This window comes from Rhopalosiphum maidis, chromosome 3 (genome assembly GCF_003676215.2).
Source record: "Rhopalosiphum maidis isolate BTI-1 chromosome 3, ASM367621v3, whole genome shotgun sequence".
In the NCBI taxonomy this organism is placed as follows: Eukaryota; Metazoa; Arthropoda; class Insecta; order Hemiptera; family Aphididae; genus Rhopalosiphum; species Rhopalosiphum maidis.
The window spans coordinates 9,560,080-9,580,517 of NC_040879.1; the positions used below are offsets into that span (position 1 = coordinate 9,560,080).

Genomic DNA, 20,438 nt, shown 5'->3' on the forward strand with positions numbered 1-20,438 from the left:
TATTGTAGTAATATCATTGATAAATAATACAACAGTACCATTTATTATTTTTTCAACTCTAATGTTATAATTAATAAATATATGTTACAAAAAATTGATCCGAACAATAATAATAATTTACGCATTCTGCTATAATAATCGTTACGTTTCCTTAACGTTGGTGAACTTTTTAAAAATTCGTACGCGATCAATATACATGATTATACGTTTGTACTTTTATACGTACCGATATAGGTTATTATAAAACAGTGTATAGATATTGAATACGCAAATGCAGCACGAATATATGATGCATATGTGTTTGTACCAATGATGATGATGATGATGATGGGTTCAACCAAATCTTCTCTTCTCTTGCAAACGTGCTCCTAATGGGTAATTATCATATTATAATTCGTCGATATAATATAAACTTTGGTCTGGAATTTAAGTGATAATTTAGTCAAACAGTCGGTGGTATTTGATTAAATTAAAAACTATATTCTGTATATTAATATTAAAAAAAAACAGTTCTACATTTGCTTAATTTATTGGTGTCTGTTTACTTATTTATGTCTTAATTTACTGGATATATTATTTTACATTAAAATCTACATGAGTGGTTATTTAGTCTAGTATATTAGCAGAGTCGTAGTGAAAGAGTTAAGTTAGATTATAGATAGTTCAGTTTTGACGGTAGTATTCTAAGTTCTAACTAAGACCCACCATCGCTTATCACCTAGACCTGGTACACGTAAGGATCACGAAGACACGAAGTCATGCCGTTCTGATCTATTTGATTTTAAATAAAATTGTTCTCTTTCAAACATAAACCAATACAGTTTTGTTTAAAATTTACAATTAAAACAACACAACTAAATACTTTTTTAGCTAAATATAATAAAATATAATTGTATTTAAAAATATGTATTTTAATGATTAAAATTATTACGTATAAATAAATAATAAAAATAAATATATTAATATAATATATTATAATAATTATTATGATAATGATATCTTCATAAATATGTTAAAAATTATAATATAGTTTTTGTAGTAAGTTTTATTTTTTATAATTATACCTAGATACTTTATTTATTATTTGGAAAATTTATAACGACACATTTTGTATTTCAAATATCTTCAATGTAAGCTTCATTCTATCGTTGCATTCTATTATTTTTTATATCACAACTCACAAGGTATTTTTAAAATGTTAATTAGTACTTCTAATTTATATGTATAATTTAAGGACATCTAATAACCAGCTTATAAAATTTGTGGAATATATTTATGAAAGCTTTTGATTGAAAAAATAATAGAAGAAAGTCAATTCCGCCGTTGTAACAGCCCAATATTTGGAAATAAATTTTATTTATTTATGAAATGGTCTGTCAAGTAGTCCCAGTATTTTTTTAATCTATTATCATCAGGATAGTTCAACATAAAATCATTTACAAAATATTTTAATATTTCATTTGGGTCCAAAAACAATTTTATTGCAAATTATTTTATTTTTATTATTTTTTCCACAGCTGTGTGTTATAATTTTGATCATTAAAAATCACATTTTTGGGTAAAATTATGTTTAATTAAATTAAAAAAATATTTAGTTCTTGACAGTAAAATCTAGTTGTAAATGTTAAAGAACATTGTACAAGCTGAAAAGGAAATGGTAAGTTTTGGCCGAAAAGTGACACAGGCCAATAAGAGAAGGGTAGGTATACATACATTCAACCAAAAAAGGCATGTTAACGCCTTTTATTTTCGATTCGCCAATCCAATCTATAATTATTCTAATTTATTTTGTAATCAACGGACAGTCGTAACTTCTACTGATTATAAGAATACAAAAATAGACAACTAATCACTAGAACAATCATTTTGATAACTACCGATGCTCGATTTCAATAAGTAGCTTATTTAAAAGAGATTTTAGTGCAGATAACTCTTTAAGACTTTGTCCACAAGTACAGAGAAATCTATTTATTATTCCCAGGCATTAAAGTTCAGTGGTAGATAGTTCAGAACATTTTGGGAAGCTAACAAAGCATATCTATAACACTAAATACGAACATTGAGGTTAGCAAAATGTGAATTTCAACAATAACAAATAGTGTTGTTGGCCATAGGAGTGCAGCGATAGTATAATGAGTGTGAAGCCAGGTGGCAATGTTAAAATAAAATATAAAAATAAAAACTAATAAAACGCACTCAGATAAGTCTCCACGCTGACGATTAACGGTCTAATAAAAATAGTACCAGGTATATAATTATTGATGATCAATAAATCAGAAATTTTGAATAATGTGATGGTTTTTATATTTTACTGAGCTACCTACTACTTGTCAGAGATAACCAAACTCGCAGCAACTTTTAATGACACACCACACAACAGTCGCAACTGCGTAAATATTGTCATTTATTAATTTGTGATACTCACGCAGTCACGCGGTCATTATACTTTATGAATATCATATTAAATATTATCAAGATCAATATTTTACTCATACAATATTATAATATCACACCAACGACTGGTATACAATTAATTTGATTACTACAGCAGTTTCAAATACGTACTCACCAAATATATATAGTAAATAGTAATGTTAATGTATATTAACACCGTTTATTTTTATTATAATAAAATGATTCATAAACGTGCCAAACGTAGTAGGAGCCGCAACGCGCGCAATGTCGCATCCGACGCATCCACGCCCGACGGACTCGTGGGCCGCGGCGGCTTCGATCGCGGTTATCACGTGTGGTTATCACGCGTCGCTCTGTTATCACGTTCGCGGACATGTGCCTCCAAACCGCGAGTTGTCACCACCGCCGCCGCAGGACCCGTCGTTGGACATTTTCTTGCGACTTTTCCACATCCCCGCACGCCCACCAAAGGGGTCGGGGCGGCGCGCACGTCGCACGCACAGACACTCCGCGCGCTCGTGTGACGGCGCTCTTACCCTTTGCGCGCCGCTACGAGTACGCGTTATTATACGCTATTCGCGCGCGCACCGCGTACGGTCTTCGACGCGCCCCGTCGTGGCGTAGGTATTGTCATTTTCCCGCCGCCCTCTTTTCGTCCACCACCGCGCCGTTCCGGGACCGTTCCTATTGAACTGCTGCCGCGATGCCGCCGCTGTACTGCATCAGCCGCCGCTGGCGTGGTCGGCGTGGACATGAAAATGCCGAAATTCAGGTACTTATGCCCATCACCGATTGACCCTGAACGGGGCCTCGACACGTCTGTATGGGAAGTACTTAGATTTTTTTGTTTTTGTTTGTTTTGTTTTGTTTTTGTTTTGTTTTGTTTTACCAAGAAGCGTGTGACACCCTTTCGACGACAAGCGTTGGCAGTGTACGTCACTGTCCTACCGTTCTTTCGACCGGCTGAGTGCTTGTTTGGAGGAAATAACTGTTTGCTAGCAAACGTCGTCGATGACCTACCCAGTATCTACAATAGTAATATTACATTGGGCTAACTGTAATTACATAATATGATTAATATGTATTACGATCGGACCAATCTACCAGATGATTGTCATTGAAACTATATTTATTATGTGTTGTACTGTAGATAGAAAATATAATTTGTACACAATTTGTGTTATACGATCAGGTTTGTTTCTGCGTTTGTTCCTGGTATTTAATCGATTATCATTGATACATCAATGTTCTTGATAGAGCCTAGGAACAGTTTTCAAAATCAGTTGTATTCTGTGTTAGTTTAACTGGAATTTGTTAACTAACGCTATTTTATACTTCACATAATCTTCCTGTGGTCAAGACACTTATTTTTAAGATTATATTTTAGTTACTATAAAATAAAAAATATATACTTTTAGTTAATTTCTAATCGTTTTTTTTTCTCAAGATCATGCTTAAAAAGATAATTTATCTTCATTAATCTCACGTAAAAATTTAGTGTTTTAACTATTCTTTAAAGAAAAGTTAAAATACTTATTTTATATTTAAAAAAAATATTTAATTTGAGGATTTAACAATATTTATTATTTGTATTAATGTTTTTTCATGTTGTGTAATTAAATTATACTTATTTATTTTCAGTAATTGACAGTATCATTTTTGAATAGTAAGACATTTAAACTAAAGCTATATTTATTGTTGGTATTTTGGTGTGAGTATTTAAATTTTATTAAAATTAAATAAATCGTCACAGTATAAAAAAAATTACTTAACTTTTTTAACTGAATGCTTCATTAGTTGTAAACTTTAATATGTTTGTAGCTTTTTTCTCTACATTTGCATCTATTATACTACCATTATCTACATAATTGAAATAGTTTTTCTACATTTATTAAATATAAATTATGTATAATATATAATGTTTGTTTTCTTTAAGTCTTGATAATAGTAAAAATATATACTTACTGTATTTACTAGTGAATTTGTATACTCAATATTTTAACGATACAATATATAGTAGAACACTATATTTTTCCTATTTATGTTAAGCATTCCAAGTCTCCATTTTTAGATTTGTATTATAGTAATAGTTTGGGAATCCTAAGAGTTTAGTGGCATTATTTCACATAGTTTTAATGGATTTAATTTAAAATTAATCCAAGTACAATTTTATCCAAATACTACATTTTATTAACCTACTTCTTTATGTTATTTTAATGTATTTAATTTTTAAAACAATTGTTATCTACACAAATTGCACAGGTTTAATTAAATAAATCTAAATCATTATTTTTTTTTACCTGACTGATATATACAAAATTAATCTGATAAAGGTATTTTTAACTTCTAAGTTATAAAGAATAAGGACCACACTAAATTATAAATTACTTACAATATTTCAAAAATTGGTCAAAAGTAAAAACTCGTTATGTATTAAAATTCTATTAATTTGCTGGTAATTGATATTTTATTTTTGATTTAATATATAGTTGCTAGCTTTTAATTTAAAATGCATAAATACAAATGTCTAGGAGACATTTTCTATTAAATATGTACTAAGTAAGACTATGAGTATATTTTTAAAAATTTTAAATAAGAAGTACAAATCCACAAAAGAATGCAATTGAATGATGTAACCCATCTTATGTAATAAAAAAAATTAACAATTGCACGTTTCCTAAAAAATAATAACTTATAACGTTTTTCTGTTTATTTTTATCTCTGATTGATTGTTTTTAGTTTATTTTACATAGGTAGTTGTTACAATTATGTTGTAAGTTAGTGATTTATTGCTTTTATTTGTAATAATTTATAAATTAATAGAAAAGGTTAAATAATTTTGGAAAGATTTGAATATTTTTTTTATGAAAACTAAGTTTCTTTAAGAAATAAATAAGTAACTTAATATTTGAACATAATATATAGTGTTATAAATATAAATGTTTCAATATTTAAAAAAAAGTTATATTATTATAGTTATGCTTGTTAGTTGAATTTATTAAATTCATCAAACATATTTCTAATATGTTTCATAATTAAATTAATTTTTTTCTTATGTTCTCATGGAATTAGTACCCAGGTCTTAAAGATGCCAGTCTATCATTGGCTTCAAGTACTTATTAACTATGTCAATATTTTTGATACACACATTTTTACATTAAAAAAATAATGTAATATAATGCTTAGTAAATATCGCAACTTAAATAGGGTTTACTTAATATAAAATTAGAGGACATAAATTATTATTTTCATTTTTTATAAACATTAATTAATCTAATAGATACATAATCCATTTTTATGTTATTATACAAATAGTCAACACCTATAATTACTTTGTCATTTAATTTCAAAGGTCATCTGTGTAATATAATATATTTATAAACCCATCTTGTTGATAACTCCATTAGTTAATAGGTTTTATATATAACTAAAAAATTATTTTTAATATTAGTTGTTTACTATTACTTTGTTCAACAACATCAAACCTCTGTCTATAATAATAAATCTAACAAATAACTGAGCAGTTATCATCATAAATAAATTAGGTTTGTATAATTTAGTAACAATTTTTTTTTACTTGATAAAACAGTTATAATAATAATAAAAACAAATGAAGTATATTATTATTAAAGATCTGATTTTGCATAAAACATGTTTATATTTTTATAAAAGATTACATGTAATAAATTAATTTTCATCAATCATACCTAAATAAATAATATTACAAATTGTATTTTGCATATTTTTACATATTTTGGTAAAAGTGGATCTTTTCCATCAAAACACATGTTTATGCATATTATGTACACATTTGTTCCACATCACAAATATTTAAAATATTTTTAAAAATATGCTGCTCGTAAGATTCATTGAATCGCAGAAAATATTGATATTTTTCAAATATACACCTATCACCCACAACAAGCGTTGATGTGAAACAAAGTTTTTCTGCATACTAAATTACAAACATATTGTTACAAACCATCGTCATTATTTAACTGAGATCAATATGGAACATATTATTTTCAGGTACTTATTGTTTTGCCAATAACGAATAAATTTTATATTTTTTCATTACAATCATAAAATATATTGTGTTTAATATTAAAAGTTTATTTATTTTTTCATCATTTATGTTTTGACTATGTAATTTTACAATAAATAAAGGAGGTGCAATAATCAAAAATTATTTTGCTTATGTTTTTAAGTATATATTGGAAACTTTTTAATTAATTATAAATTTAAATATACCCAGTTAAATTGTTTTATAGTTTAAATTTTAAAAATTATTTACTTAAATTGTATTGTCTAAGTGAAATCAATAGTGATATATTTTACAATTATTTTACAATTTTGAATACTTGATATTATTACTTATATACAATAATTAGTATATTATTTTTTACACATACTGGCAATTCCTATGCCCATATAATATGTTAAAAGTATAAAGTATAACTTTAACATTTAAGATTATAATATAGGTACTCATAACTTTCAAAAAATTATGAATGATGCACTTTACAATATCATATTAATAAATTTAATAAGAACTTCTGTTTAGTTTCTTTAAGTTAAGCTTCTGAACTACTAAGATGGATCTCCTTATTAAATTAAAAAGTTATTTTCACTATAGTAACATACTAACATTTAGATTTTATAAAGGAAGAAGATAAATGAAAATATCTGGAACGCCTATATATATGTAATATGTTAAATGCAGTGATCAGAAAGTTCTTTTTAAAAATGAACTAGTTCAATTTCTTGTTCATGTTTTTCAAAATGATCTAGGCCATTGTTAACTAGTTTAAGTTTAAATTCATACAATTTAATTAGGAGTGAATTATATTTTTGAGTAAACATTAAGTGATAATGAATAATACATAATAATAATTTGTCATAATACTGTCATTAACAAAGTATAGCTGTTTATGCTAGCCTACCTTTTGCAGGTGATTTATGTATATTTTTATGAATACTTAATAGGTATTAAATTACTGCATTTTTCTGATGAACAATAATAAAAATAACTCTTCAAAGAAATAGGTAGGTACTCAGTAGTTAGCTCTGCACGACTAATGAGTATTATACGATATTAACGTTTCTTTAATAAAAATATTTTGTATCAACAAATTTAGAAAATATGCTACTACAAAATTTATTACTCCAGTCTCTAATGTATAATTTAAAATATTTTTTGTATGTTGTATACCATAATTATGTAAGTTAATTTGTTAATACCTAGGTATATTAAATACAAACCAAAAACGAATTGAATAGTTTTAGTCTATGATGGTATGGCACAACCCTATAACCGTATTCCATAAGTCCAAAAAGGTTTTAACATTGATTTATGATTGTAAATTATTATTCTATTGTTGATAGAAAAATTTGATGTAAGTATAAGACTGAGGTGTAGACGGTGTAGTCAAGTGTTGTGTTTGATTTTCTTTGTTGATTTTAGATTTGGGCTCTAGATAAGACGTTTGTCTAGGGTCAGGCCCAATATTTAATTTGAGTTTTAATTGGAATTTTCGTTCCCCAAAGTAAAGAACAGATGAGATTTCTTTTCTTAAGTTGAAAGGTAAATTGACAAACTTTTCGACGTTAATTTTGATTTTTTAATTAGATACCAATTTCTATTTTGGTAAGGTGTGATGAAGATTAAATTATGCAACGGTATTATCACTACATTCACTTGCTATATTGTTTTGTCATCATCGTTTGTGGTAATAGTTTATTTTCGGTTTTGGTACATCTGATGAAAATGTGTATTAATATTTGGAGATAAATCGCTTCCCGGGGACTCTTAATTCTTAATAAATTATTAACTTTTGAACAGTTGGTACCAATGCTTCAAAATAGTCTAAATAAATGTGTTCAAATAGTTTATAATTTAATAGAAGAAAAATTAAAACATTAACGTTGTTTAGTATTAAGAAAGTACTTGGCAGTTTTTGACATAATATATTTATGAAAATTGTGTACCTATTAATAGTATCAACGAAAATTGATTAGAACCTAAATACTGAATAGTATTTATCAAACTGAATGAATCCAAAAGGTACTTATTATAAATTTATGATAATATATTGTTCTATTTATTTTAATTTAACTAGACCTGTGAGACGAGTGCATTTTGTACATTTTAATTGAGTTGTTAGACGATATTTTATTTTACCAATATTAGTGTTCAATTATTTTAATATCTATATCTGCCCATTTTAGTAAAAAAAGGCGTTTAATATAATAACCTAAATTTTTCATCAAAACTTCTTTAGATAATAATATTGTTACAAGATAAATTAACATAATTAATAAGAGGTAACAATCCAATACGAAAACGTAGGAAAGAAAAGTATACAGCGTTTCGCGCATGCATACGTAAATGCGTAAAATCGTAAACTTTGGAAAGATATAACTTCCTAAAAATAATGATTTGCGAGAATTTTTGAATTAGACTTTTGTATTCAGTGCTTTAAAATACACGTTTTGGAGAAAAAATCGCGTGGGAACTAAACTGCATTTCTTCTAATATTTATAATTTTGTACATTCTAAAATAGATAAAAAAAATGCTTCGTTATCTGTTAAAGAAAGCGCATTACGAAAAAAATCAATATTAAAACAAAAAAAATAATATTACTATATTATTTTTTTTATAATAATTATAAACCCTACTCGGTGAATTGAGAGTAGTAAAGATAAGAAAAAATATAAATTCATCTAATACCAGTATCTGAAAATATTTAAAATTTCTTAAATATACATTAATATAATAATATATTAAAAACACAGTTTAATTACAATCGTGTTGATTTAATAAACTGTGTATGTAGGTATATAATTATATTTATAAATTAAATTAATTCGGCGATTCCGGGTCGTGTGGTTTACATTTAGATGCCTTAATTTCTTTATTATGTGTTGTACTGAGGTATACACTCCAGGAGATGTGTTGGTAGTTACCTTCAAGAAAGTTTTGCAGACTGTTTTGATTAATAATAAAAAATTTAAAAAATACTTTTACATTACTATAAATAGATCCGTTTAAGTTATACTTGAATTTTAATTTACGTATTTAAAAAAATTACCGTCTGTATAAATTACTTTCTTAAATTACTCTACTATTTAATATTAAAACTATACACTTGATGTCAACAAATATAAATTTAATATCGATATTGTAATGCGCCCGATACGACTGCATTTTTGAATTTTGTATTTTTCTCTAAAAAAAGTCAACCACCAAGTGGTTCTACAAAAATTAAATACCTGGTATTGTACTTGATATATACTTTCTTTATGAGTTGAAAATTCATAGATTTTATATAGTTATTGTGTAGCTAATGTATTATTGCATTGTATATCAAACAAAAACTGCATTGCATCCCTAAATTAATATTTTCATAATGAAAGTAGGATTACTGTCATTCATTAGATACTTTTATTTAAAAAAAATATTGAAGCAATTATAAGGAAAATGAGTGACGGACCATGGATGGTATTATAATACTTGCTTATAGATAATAATTGTCTACTTATGGCTCAGTAATTGTATGTTAGGTTACCTACTTTATCTACATAGTAATGTTAGATAGGATTAAACGGTGGTAGACCAGTATTTCTCGAGCTTTAAACTGATTTCCTTGCAGGCAGTCCTCTAAATTAATATTCAATTTTTTAGGGTTCCCTAAATATATTTTAAAGTATAGACCAGTCGTTCTCAACTATTTTGCGGTTATGGATCGGTAGTTGACTTATTAAGGAGCCTCACTACTGCCGTCAATTTGAGCTCAAAATACGTAAAGTTTTGACAAAATTAAGGTTAGTTTAAGATGTTCGATTTTGGTTCTAAAAAAAATTCTGAACTTGGTAGAAAATTGTCTATAGATCGTACGGAATACTTTGTAAAAATTAAAACTAAAACCGGAATGTTTCATACGATCTACAGACATTTTTCTGCTGAATTTAAATATTTTTTTCAGAATTAAGATCAGACAACATTAACTAACTTTAATTTTGTCAAATCAATAAGTAAGTTGTCGTAAAATTCGTATAGTGAATTTTTATTGTTATCTAATTATTGACATATACATGCGTGTACTCCAGCTGGTACCCGCATCGCATTTCACTTACACTAATAATAATTTATAACTAATACATAGATCTCAGGCGGCTAAGACGAGATTATGAATTGCCTAAATATTGTCCCTTAAATAATAACCGTAGCGAGGCCCCTTAAGTAACATTACGGAGTACGGACCATTTAGGTTTTTACTACAAAAAATCAAAATACTTTTCCTCTTTTTCTTAGATTTATATGTTAAATTAATGAAATTTGTTTAATACATTCTTATAATTGTTGAATTTAGCATGTTATAGGATTATCATGATATATTAGTGACCCTATGTGGTGACCTCAGTGTTTACGTTTTACATATAGGCAACAATTAAGCATAAATATACAACAGTGGCATGTGGTAAGGGCAAGCTATAGGTAAACGACGCATATTACCTGGTCAAAAAGGAATAAATATAAAATACTTACTATATTAATTAATTCTTATTTGAGTACTCAACTAAAATCAATATTTCCGGATTTTTTCGGAAGAAATTAAATAATTTTTTGTTTAGGCAATTTTTTTACAAAAGCGATTGTATTTCAGGTTGTCCGGTCCGTATCGTTATTACGTATTATAGGATGACTAGTTGCGATAGAAATAGATAGCTATGTTTTTATGTAGCGATTGAAAGCGCTGCGCCGAGTACTTATCGATATTTTCAAAAAACTTTATCAATACACTTATATTTTGTAAATACATTTTAAATTGTAATTTTTATCAATAAAATGCCTTTTTAAAATTTAACCAGAGTTTTTCATTTTAGCGCTTGCCTAGTATAAAATATTACCGCACGCCACTGTACAAGTTGTTCGTTAGATATTTCCACCTAAATTGTATATAAATATAGATTTATAAATTATGAGTCGATTAATTGAAAAAGGTAGCATCCAATATCGATGACCTTGATTATATGATTGATTTTATTTTTATAATATATTATTTAATATAAAAATAAAAATTTGATATACACTTTATACTAGGTATACACAGAGTGAGTGAAAATATATCCCCCCTCCATAAGAAAGGCCTATGTATGCCACTAAAGTCGCATACGAAAAACGATTCTGAGGGAAGACAGTCACCTATATTATTAGCATATTTATTTATATAGTGTAGTAATTTATTTTAGATAGGTACTTATTAGTTATACGGTAAGTTGAATTAATCTTTGTCGAAGATATTGAAAGTGTCATTGTATGTATAAAATACAATACTACATTATTAGTTATACTAGGTTTTTATATATTTTTACTCATTAAACTTTTATTTTTAACTATCCATGAATAATATTTTTAAATTAGGTACAACAAAAACTAAAATAGATATTATTTCTTTAAATATATAATTTCATCCAAACTTGAACTTAAAAAATTGTGTTTATCTAATTTTAGATTTTTTGGTTACTGTATATAGATTAATTTTAAGAAAATTGTTATTGAATTTTCAAACTTTGGCTATACAATATTATAGTATATAATATATATAGTATTTTTAACTACAACATTTTGTATCTAATTTTAATTTTGTTAATAGTCTTTCAATAGAAAAATAATGACATTTTCATGGTACGTCTATTAAATATAAATTGTTCTAAAAGAGGCGAAATATTTTGCAAAATAAATTTCATCATGCTAATATAAACATTAGATAACATTTAGATATCTAAGGATATTCGTTATTGAGTTAGACCAAAAAAACCAAATCGATTTTATCGAATACGATTTGATATAAAAATTCCTATTTTACCTAATTTTTATTAATAATTAATAATTAGTATTGTATTAATATTGAATCTTAGACTACTCTATGTAGTATTCATTCATAAAATTGTAAACTCCTTTCTTCATCACTATATTATATATGATTTGTATATCTTCATTTTATGAACGAACGAGCTTGATTACGTGTATGGTCATATGGATAATGTTTGAGTTACAACTACTAAATTTCCAAGAATGATATTTATGTGATTAAAATTTGTTTCACTTTTTGATCTAGCTAACTTATTTTTCATACTAATATGAAACTTAAAAATTAAAATTAAGTGTTTAATAAAATTAGAAAATCAATGAAATTACTCAATACTATGCTGCTAGTCATACGCTAACTGATATATTTTATATTTGGTCAATTTTCACTTAATTTAATTTTTTTTATTAAAAAATGACTATTATTGAAAATTTAAAAACTAAATTGCTTAAAAAAATTTTTTTTTAATTTTTGAATCTTCGAGAAAAAAAATTAAAACTTGTCATTCAATTAGAGTATTATTACTAATTTTTGTAAAAATACCGCATTTAAATTTGTTACAGATTTTCATGGAGATACATGACTCTAGGACATACTATATATTTTACATACAATTTGAGAAACGAAAAACGAATTGATGTTTTCACTAACTATTTCAACTTTCGAAATCATATAGTATTTTTTTTATAGGTATATTATTAAATCATATTATGTACAATAAAACTGCATACAATTTGTGAATCACGAAAAATTCACAGTGAATTTATAGTGATGTAGCTATGTAGTTATATCTATATACACAACACACGAAAGTTATACGTATCTATGCTCAAATCGTGAACATTTTGAAATGTTTCGATGTATTATCTGGGATTTTGAAAATTAAAAATACATCAATAATAATGGAATTTACAATGAAATATATAGATAGATATACTGTTATTGTTTTTAATAATTACTTAAAAGAAAAAGAAGTATACATTATTATGATATTATTTTTGCAGATGTTAATTAATCAGTTCAATTCAATAAGAACTATTTTAACATTAAAAATGTTGAAATGTATTATAATTATAACACAAATTTAAAGAACGATATACTTATATTAAAAAAAAAAATCAACTTTAACTGATGCAATCTTATTTAAGGTAGTTAAATGCCGTTGTTATGAATTTTTTATAGATAGGTATTTAATTAACTTTATGATCTAAGCTCGCGAAGTTTAGTTTATCACATATGAAGAAATGGGTTTTTTTATGGAATGAGTGTTTTATGGCGAACATAGAGTAAAATACTTAAATTAAATTTAACATAAATTGTACGAAGTAATCGTAAAAATGATTACGAATGAAGTTTCTGGATGGTAATGAGTTATTATGACTATTGACCTAAGATCCGTTCTAAATATCAAAAATAGTAAATCCAAGAGTTCAAAATTTGATCAAAATTTCTTTTAAAATTAAAAAAAAAAACAAACAAACACTTTTCAATTATTTTAAGTACATACCTATTAAACATGCTAAAAAATAACACAACTACATTTATTTATATGGTAACAATAAAGTTGTACAAGTATATTACTAAAACTTATGTAATAAAATACGCTTTTGACTTATCGAAATTTTAAATGTCGGAATCTTGACTCAGATCCCTTTAAACCACATCTTTTATAACTTGTGCTACTCGGTTAAAGGCAAAGTTAGTAAGTGGTAAATATGTACAAAATTATTTGTGTTTACCATAAACTAACGTTAAATACGTCTTAGTTGTAAATTAGTTTTGCAGAGGAGGAGAGGGTGGAGGGCAGATCAATTAATAAAGCGCGCATAGAGGTAATAAAATAGAAAAATTGAAATATTCGGTTTTAAATTTTATTTTACGTTTGAGTATTCTGTATTTTTTATTAATTATTTACAAAAAATATTCTTTGACAAGAAAAATCAATATTTTGAACAATATTATACATTAATATAAATTATCTAAATTTAATAGCTAAAAATTGTATTCCTAATTAAACCCGTGATGATATTATCAGTCGATACTTAGCTACTCGTGTGTGAACAAGGGCATATTAATAAACTATAATAATATAATATACATTATTATTATTAATAATTATATATATTATATATATTTTTGAATATACAATTAGCGTTTCGTATATTATAATAGTTGATATTACTCTTATAACTTCAATACTGTATAAAATATTTCAAGTTAAGATTTTTTTTAATATATTACGAATTTTATTATTACAAGATTTTTTGCAATAATACTTTCAAATTACAATACTTCTATCTTTTGTTGTACGTTCACGTTCGTGGTGATGTAGGTAATAATAATATAATACGTTACACAAACCTCGATTATACCACTTACTACTTGGTGTCCACCATATAGTGATATTATACCGATATTACTTCAGTATGTACAAGTAGGTACATTTATTTTTGCGATGTTGACGAAAATTTACTGAACCAAAAATGTTAATTTAGTCTGAAATATTTATACAATATTTTCATAGAGGAAATATTATTAAAAAATAAGGTTAAGATAGAAATATATATACACCCCTATGCACTTGGAAGTGCAACATTATCAGATATCGATTCAACCAATTGCCAATCCAACAAATTCGTTGGTAAATTATTGAGATAAGTACAGGTTTTATCTTATTCCCTCATCGTCTCTCTCCGTGCATACTCCATTGAAAACAGTTTATAGTTTTATACCATTTATTCAATATGCTTATTATTTCTGATATAGTTGAATAATGTTTATACATTATACTATTTGGCAATGTAGTTAATTTTCACATTTCTTTGAGATTCTAGGAATTATACAGTTTGGGTATTCATCAAGATTGAGCCTTAAAATTGATAAAATTGTTACAAAAATTATATAACGTTTGTGTAAGTAATCTACAAGTATAATGTTAAAAATATTTTTTTTGCCAAATACTATCAGCAAATGACTAATCCGAAATAATTAAGTTAAAACGACGGTCCACTAAAATACAAAATATCAAAAATATATAGGTACCCAGAAACGTAATAACGTTAATGCTCTGCTCGGAAATTAAAATTAGTATAAAAATAAAACATTGTTTAAATATGGTCTTTTGGTGTATTATACCCTTTGCATTACTTAAAACTAGTAAGTAGCAATATTCTAACCGATTAGAATAATATATTGCCAATATATACAAGGTGATTTTTAAATATAAACAATTATTCTCTGTAAAATTATTAATATATTTTTTTAGATAATTTGTAATTAAAAAACATAGATTTTGAAAAAAAAATACTTTTTAACAGATGCTGAGCGAAACGATGAATTTATTGGTTTATTTATTATGTGTGTGTTTTTTTATGTAGCAAAATCTAAACTCCTTTTGGAATAGTAAAAATTAAATGTTTCAACTTTTAATTTTTAAGGTAGTCTTTGATAGATAGTTGGTACTTTAGAAGGAAAAATTTTTTCAAAAAATTAAGAAAAATAGAAATTTTTACACAAAACCGTTTTCAACAAAAATGATTTAGATTGATTTTCCTTTTGAGAAGCAAATGAATGTCTATGAATATACTAAGTAGAGTCAAACTATATAATTGATTTTCAATAATAGAATATAATATTAAATATGTCTTGATATTTATATACTTACTTCAGACTAAAGATGTTTCTTTTAGTTGACTGCTTTTGTTATTGTTGTAGGTTAAATTGAGTATATTTTCAATAATGTTTAAAATTAGGAAATATATCCTCCAAACAACATATTAATGCATGCAGTCACTATTTTTTAGTCTTCTATATTAGATTACCATAACTCAAATTTTCCTTTTAATTTGAATGTACATTATATGTATGAGATTTAATTTAAATTATCTTGATAAAAGTCATGAGCCGGTTTAACATCATAAAATGTTCAACTGAATACTTTAGAAAGTAAAAAAGAAGACAATTTATAAACTACTACTCTCTCGTTTGCTCCAATTATGAATATTGTCTTTTGGTTTGGATTAATAATTCGTATAAGCTTGAAAAAGCTATAGAATAAAATATTTTGGTTTATCTGATTTAATTTAATGTTATTAGACCCGTCCACGGATCATACCAAAATATATTTAAATTATCTCCACTTAACGATTGACGTTTGTTTTTGCTTTCTCAATGCTTACATAAATTATTATTAGGTGTTATTGATTGTCCAGAAATACTTTCTCTTATCAAAATAATTCCCTAAATATAAGAGATCCAAAACCGTTTTTCAACAAAAATTACAATTTAATGTTTATATTGTATTTGATCTAATTATTTTAGCCATAAACATAGGTTGTAATATTAATAATTTATGTATTATGTACTTACTATGATTTAAAATTATCAAAGAATAAAGGAGATTAGGTATGTTAGTATTTTGTCGTTATTATCTATGTAGGTAGCAATTTTATTTCATGGTTGGTCCGATGTTCGTACAACATTCTAGCACACCGTCATCGTTAGGTATCAATAAATTAAAATATTTTACAATAAAATAATAATAATAACCAATATAAAATAAGTTAATTAGTTAACCACTCAAATTTATAATAAATAATGTTAAAATAAAAATCAATAAGAGGAGGAAAAATTAAATATTTGAACCCCATCCTTCCCATATTTTAGGAAAACTAAAAGAATTATAATCTTATTCGTCATTTTTTTATGCATTATTTTCCAGGTTTTTGATTAGTGAATCCAATCAAGTGGTAGCTAAGTAACTACCAGTCTTTATTATACATCGCTATCTTCCGATCATCTATTACAGTAATTGAAGGTATTTACGTATCTACTAACATCAGAAGTCTATAATCAATACTTTCCAAACTCTTCAACTATGGTGCATCACGTTTATTCCAATCTGAAGAGTGCATTGTGAGTATATTATATATAATAATTAATAATATATTTTATTACGTCCCCATCGACAATTACGACTAATGAGCTACGACAATTATATTATACATATGTAAGATTATGTATATGATATATTATATTAGTATTATACTATTATAAAAGAGTGTGTATAGTGTATATTGTAAATTGGCAAACGTTAATTGTTTTTTTTGTTTATCAGTGGAGACAGTGAAGTGTAAACATTGTTTATTATAATATTATGATTAGGTATAATGTATATTGATGAATATTGTCCGTCTGCTGTTATCAATACAGGTTAAATAATAACCCATGATTAAAGTAATCTGAAATGATCAACATCTATTTCAAAAGTCAAAATCTATTTATGTATTGTTCATTGTTAAGATCAGTGTTCCATTCTGACCGTATTAATTTAGGTTTCTGAACTTAATGATCTAATAAAATTATTAAAAATACACGCCAATATAATCTTGTATAATCATTATTTATTAATAATTTAAATTATTAATTGTCATATTATTATATAAAATACCGATAAACATCAACTATAAATTTATTCAAAATATATTTTTATTAATACAAAATAAGAAGAAAAATAGAGAATAATTCTCTGCTATTTATTAGGTTTCGACTTTGAGTGTACCTCGTTATTGAGTAGGTCATTGTAATAAAAAATCATAAATTAAAAAGCACTATGCTGATGAAAATAAAGTCCAACAATATTAGAGAGTGCTCCAATTATGCCTGAAAAATGCGTTGTATATGTTTAAATATTTCAATGTGTCTGTTATGACTGTGCTGCTAAATTCATAAAGGTATTTTCTGTATAGTCCGCCACTAAATTATAATTTGAATATACAATCAGTCTGTAGGTATATTTTTAATATACATTAATTATTAGTTATTATAATAAATTAATAACTATTGTTATAAGTTAACATTTTGATTTGTCAAGAAACAAATAAATGATAACAAAATTCATTGAATTATTATCAACTACAGTCTATAAGTTCTGTATACATTTCAAACGAATAGTTTTATTTTTTGCTGACGGGGCGATGTGGCAAATTATTTTATGGTAAAACTGCAAGTGGTGTTGGTAAAAACAATGACGAAAAAACGGACAATATTCGCGATTAACGAATCTAAGTGAAAACGGTGTCTTTGTTAGGAAGAATATTTTATCATTTATTTCTATTAATATGGGTTATTTATTTTTCTGTTAGTATTAAAAGTTTAAGTTGAATTTATTTTTGCCAAAACATATCGAGTTATATATAATTATATGTATACAATTATTTCATCTCATATCATTAACTTATAAGTCATTACTTGCAAGTAACATGTTATTTTGTTGTATTATAGTTTATAATTCTAACTAAAGTGGTTAGAATAAAATCTTCGGAATAAATAAATTAAAATTAGTCTAAACATTTTGAAAATGTCTTTATGTACCTATATAAAATAATAATTTATACGTAGATAATTCGAACAGTTTAAAGTCCCTAGGGTTAATATTGTTTAAATCACAACAAATAAATATAAAATTGCTAATAGAAGAATAAAAATTAGTTTTCGTTTAAATGTTCAATTTTGTCAAAACTTCAAACGTCTCAAAAAAATGTAAATATGCATTTTTGATATTATTAGATTACTGTATAAAAAACTAAATATGGACCATGTCTTAAATTATCAAACGGTATTACCTACTCAAATTGAAAAGTTTATGATATTTTTTTACTACAAAATAGTTTTAAAACTTTTATAATTTTGACTTTTATAAAAAAAAAAATTGTGATTCTGATTTATACTTTTTATTACTCCTAATAGTGACATCAGATGCGTAAAAAACAATATTGTAAAATCAATTTAATCATCATCACTCATAATTTAAAATTTTTTTAATTTAGGCAAATTTAATAATATTTCTAGTACAGAAAATACTATACAAATTATGTTACAATCTTATCTCAAAAAATATATTTTTTGGTTCTTAAAATGTTGGGTCAATAATTATGAAATAGTAAAATTCTTAAAATTAGAAAACATGTGTATAGGTAAGATACTTACAACAAAATATCACTGTAACTACATAAAAATATTTACTAAGAACTTTTATTCTACTCACGTTGTCATAAAATAGATTTATTCTTAACTCAGCAATAAATTTATAAAGGAAAACAAAAATATATAAATGCAATAATTTCTGAGCTTTATATATTGTATTTATTAAGCACCTAATTCTGCACAGTCACGTTATAGTGTATCGAAATAAGGATACGGTTTATAACGCATTTATAAACGGTTTGTAGACTTGTATAGTGGTTACAATGCTGCGTATGTTATTAATAGATTAAATATTAAAACATATTTTTCACTCAATTAAGATTTGAAATGTTGAATTATTGTAACACATACGTGTACATATTGCGTTGATGTATTTTTATTAAAATTAAGTACCGCGGGCTAACTTCCTATAAACCAATTATTTATGACACGTAAACTGTTTTCTATATTGTGTGTAGGAGGAAAATGACCTTTCCTTCATACAAGACCCTTTTATATCCCTATTTTAACTGGATGGTGTTTATTTTTAGCTCAATAAAACTAAGTGGTAATTGTCGTTAAATTCATCAAGGTTAATCGAATGAATTTGCAATATCAGAGCTAAAAAAAAAAGGACAGGTGAAGTGCTGCTGACGAATGAATGAATAGTACTCGTCTATAAATCTTACGCAGTCATATTGGTATACGACGTGCTGGCATCCAGTGGCGTAGTTAGGATTATATAAATAGGGGGTCTAGGTTAAAATAGCGAAACAATTAACCGCGAATGTAAAAATCGCGAATTGATAATAGCGAATTTTAAAATAAGCGATTATGCATAATAGCGAAACAGCAGATTTTTATAATTTCTTTTTCAAATACTATATAAAACATATAAAACTATAACTTAATAACTTATTTTTACCTGTAATTTCTGGCCCAATAAATTAATATATACCCAGTACCCACGGACGTATCGGGTTATCGTCAATGTGCTATTTTAGTTACTATTATAACTATTTTAATATTGGAAATATACCGAGATAATATTGTCAATCGTATTATATTTGAGCTAAGACAAGTTAATACAGTTGTAGTTTAGCAGTGCGTCAATGTGTAGTTTGTAAATTCTTTAGGAGGAAACCATCTTACTATATGGAAATGTATTGACGGAATAAAGAAAATTC

The 20,438-nt window shown here is 25.7% G+C and overlaps 1 protein-coding gene across 1 annotated transcript in view; it reads left to right on the forward strand.

Annotated features, from left to right (window-relative positions):
• The first annotated feature begins 2,822 nt into the window (after positions 1-2,822).
• Positions 2,823-20,438, forward strand: part of LOC113559948 (trehalase) — a 90,466-nt gene continuing 72,850 nt past the window's right edge. Inside the window, exons 1-2 of the mRNA XM_026965737.2 lie at positions 2,823-3,187; positions 17,009-17,202. The gene's annotated coding sequence lies outside the window, so the exon portion shown is untranslated. The remainder of the gene's footprint in view (positions 3,188-17,008; positions 17,203-20,438) is intronic.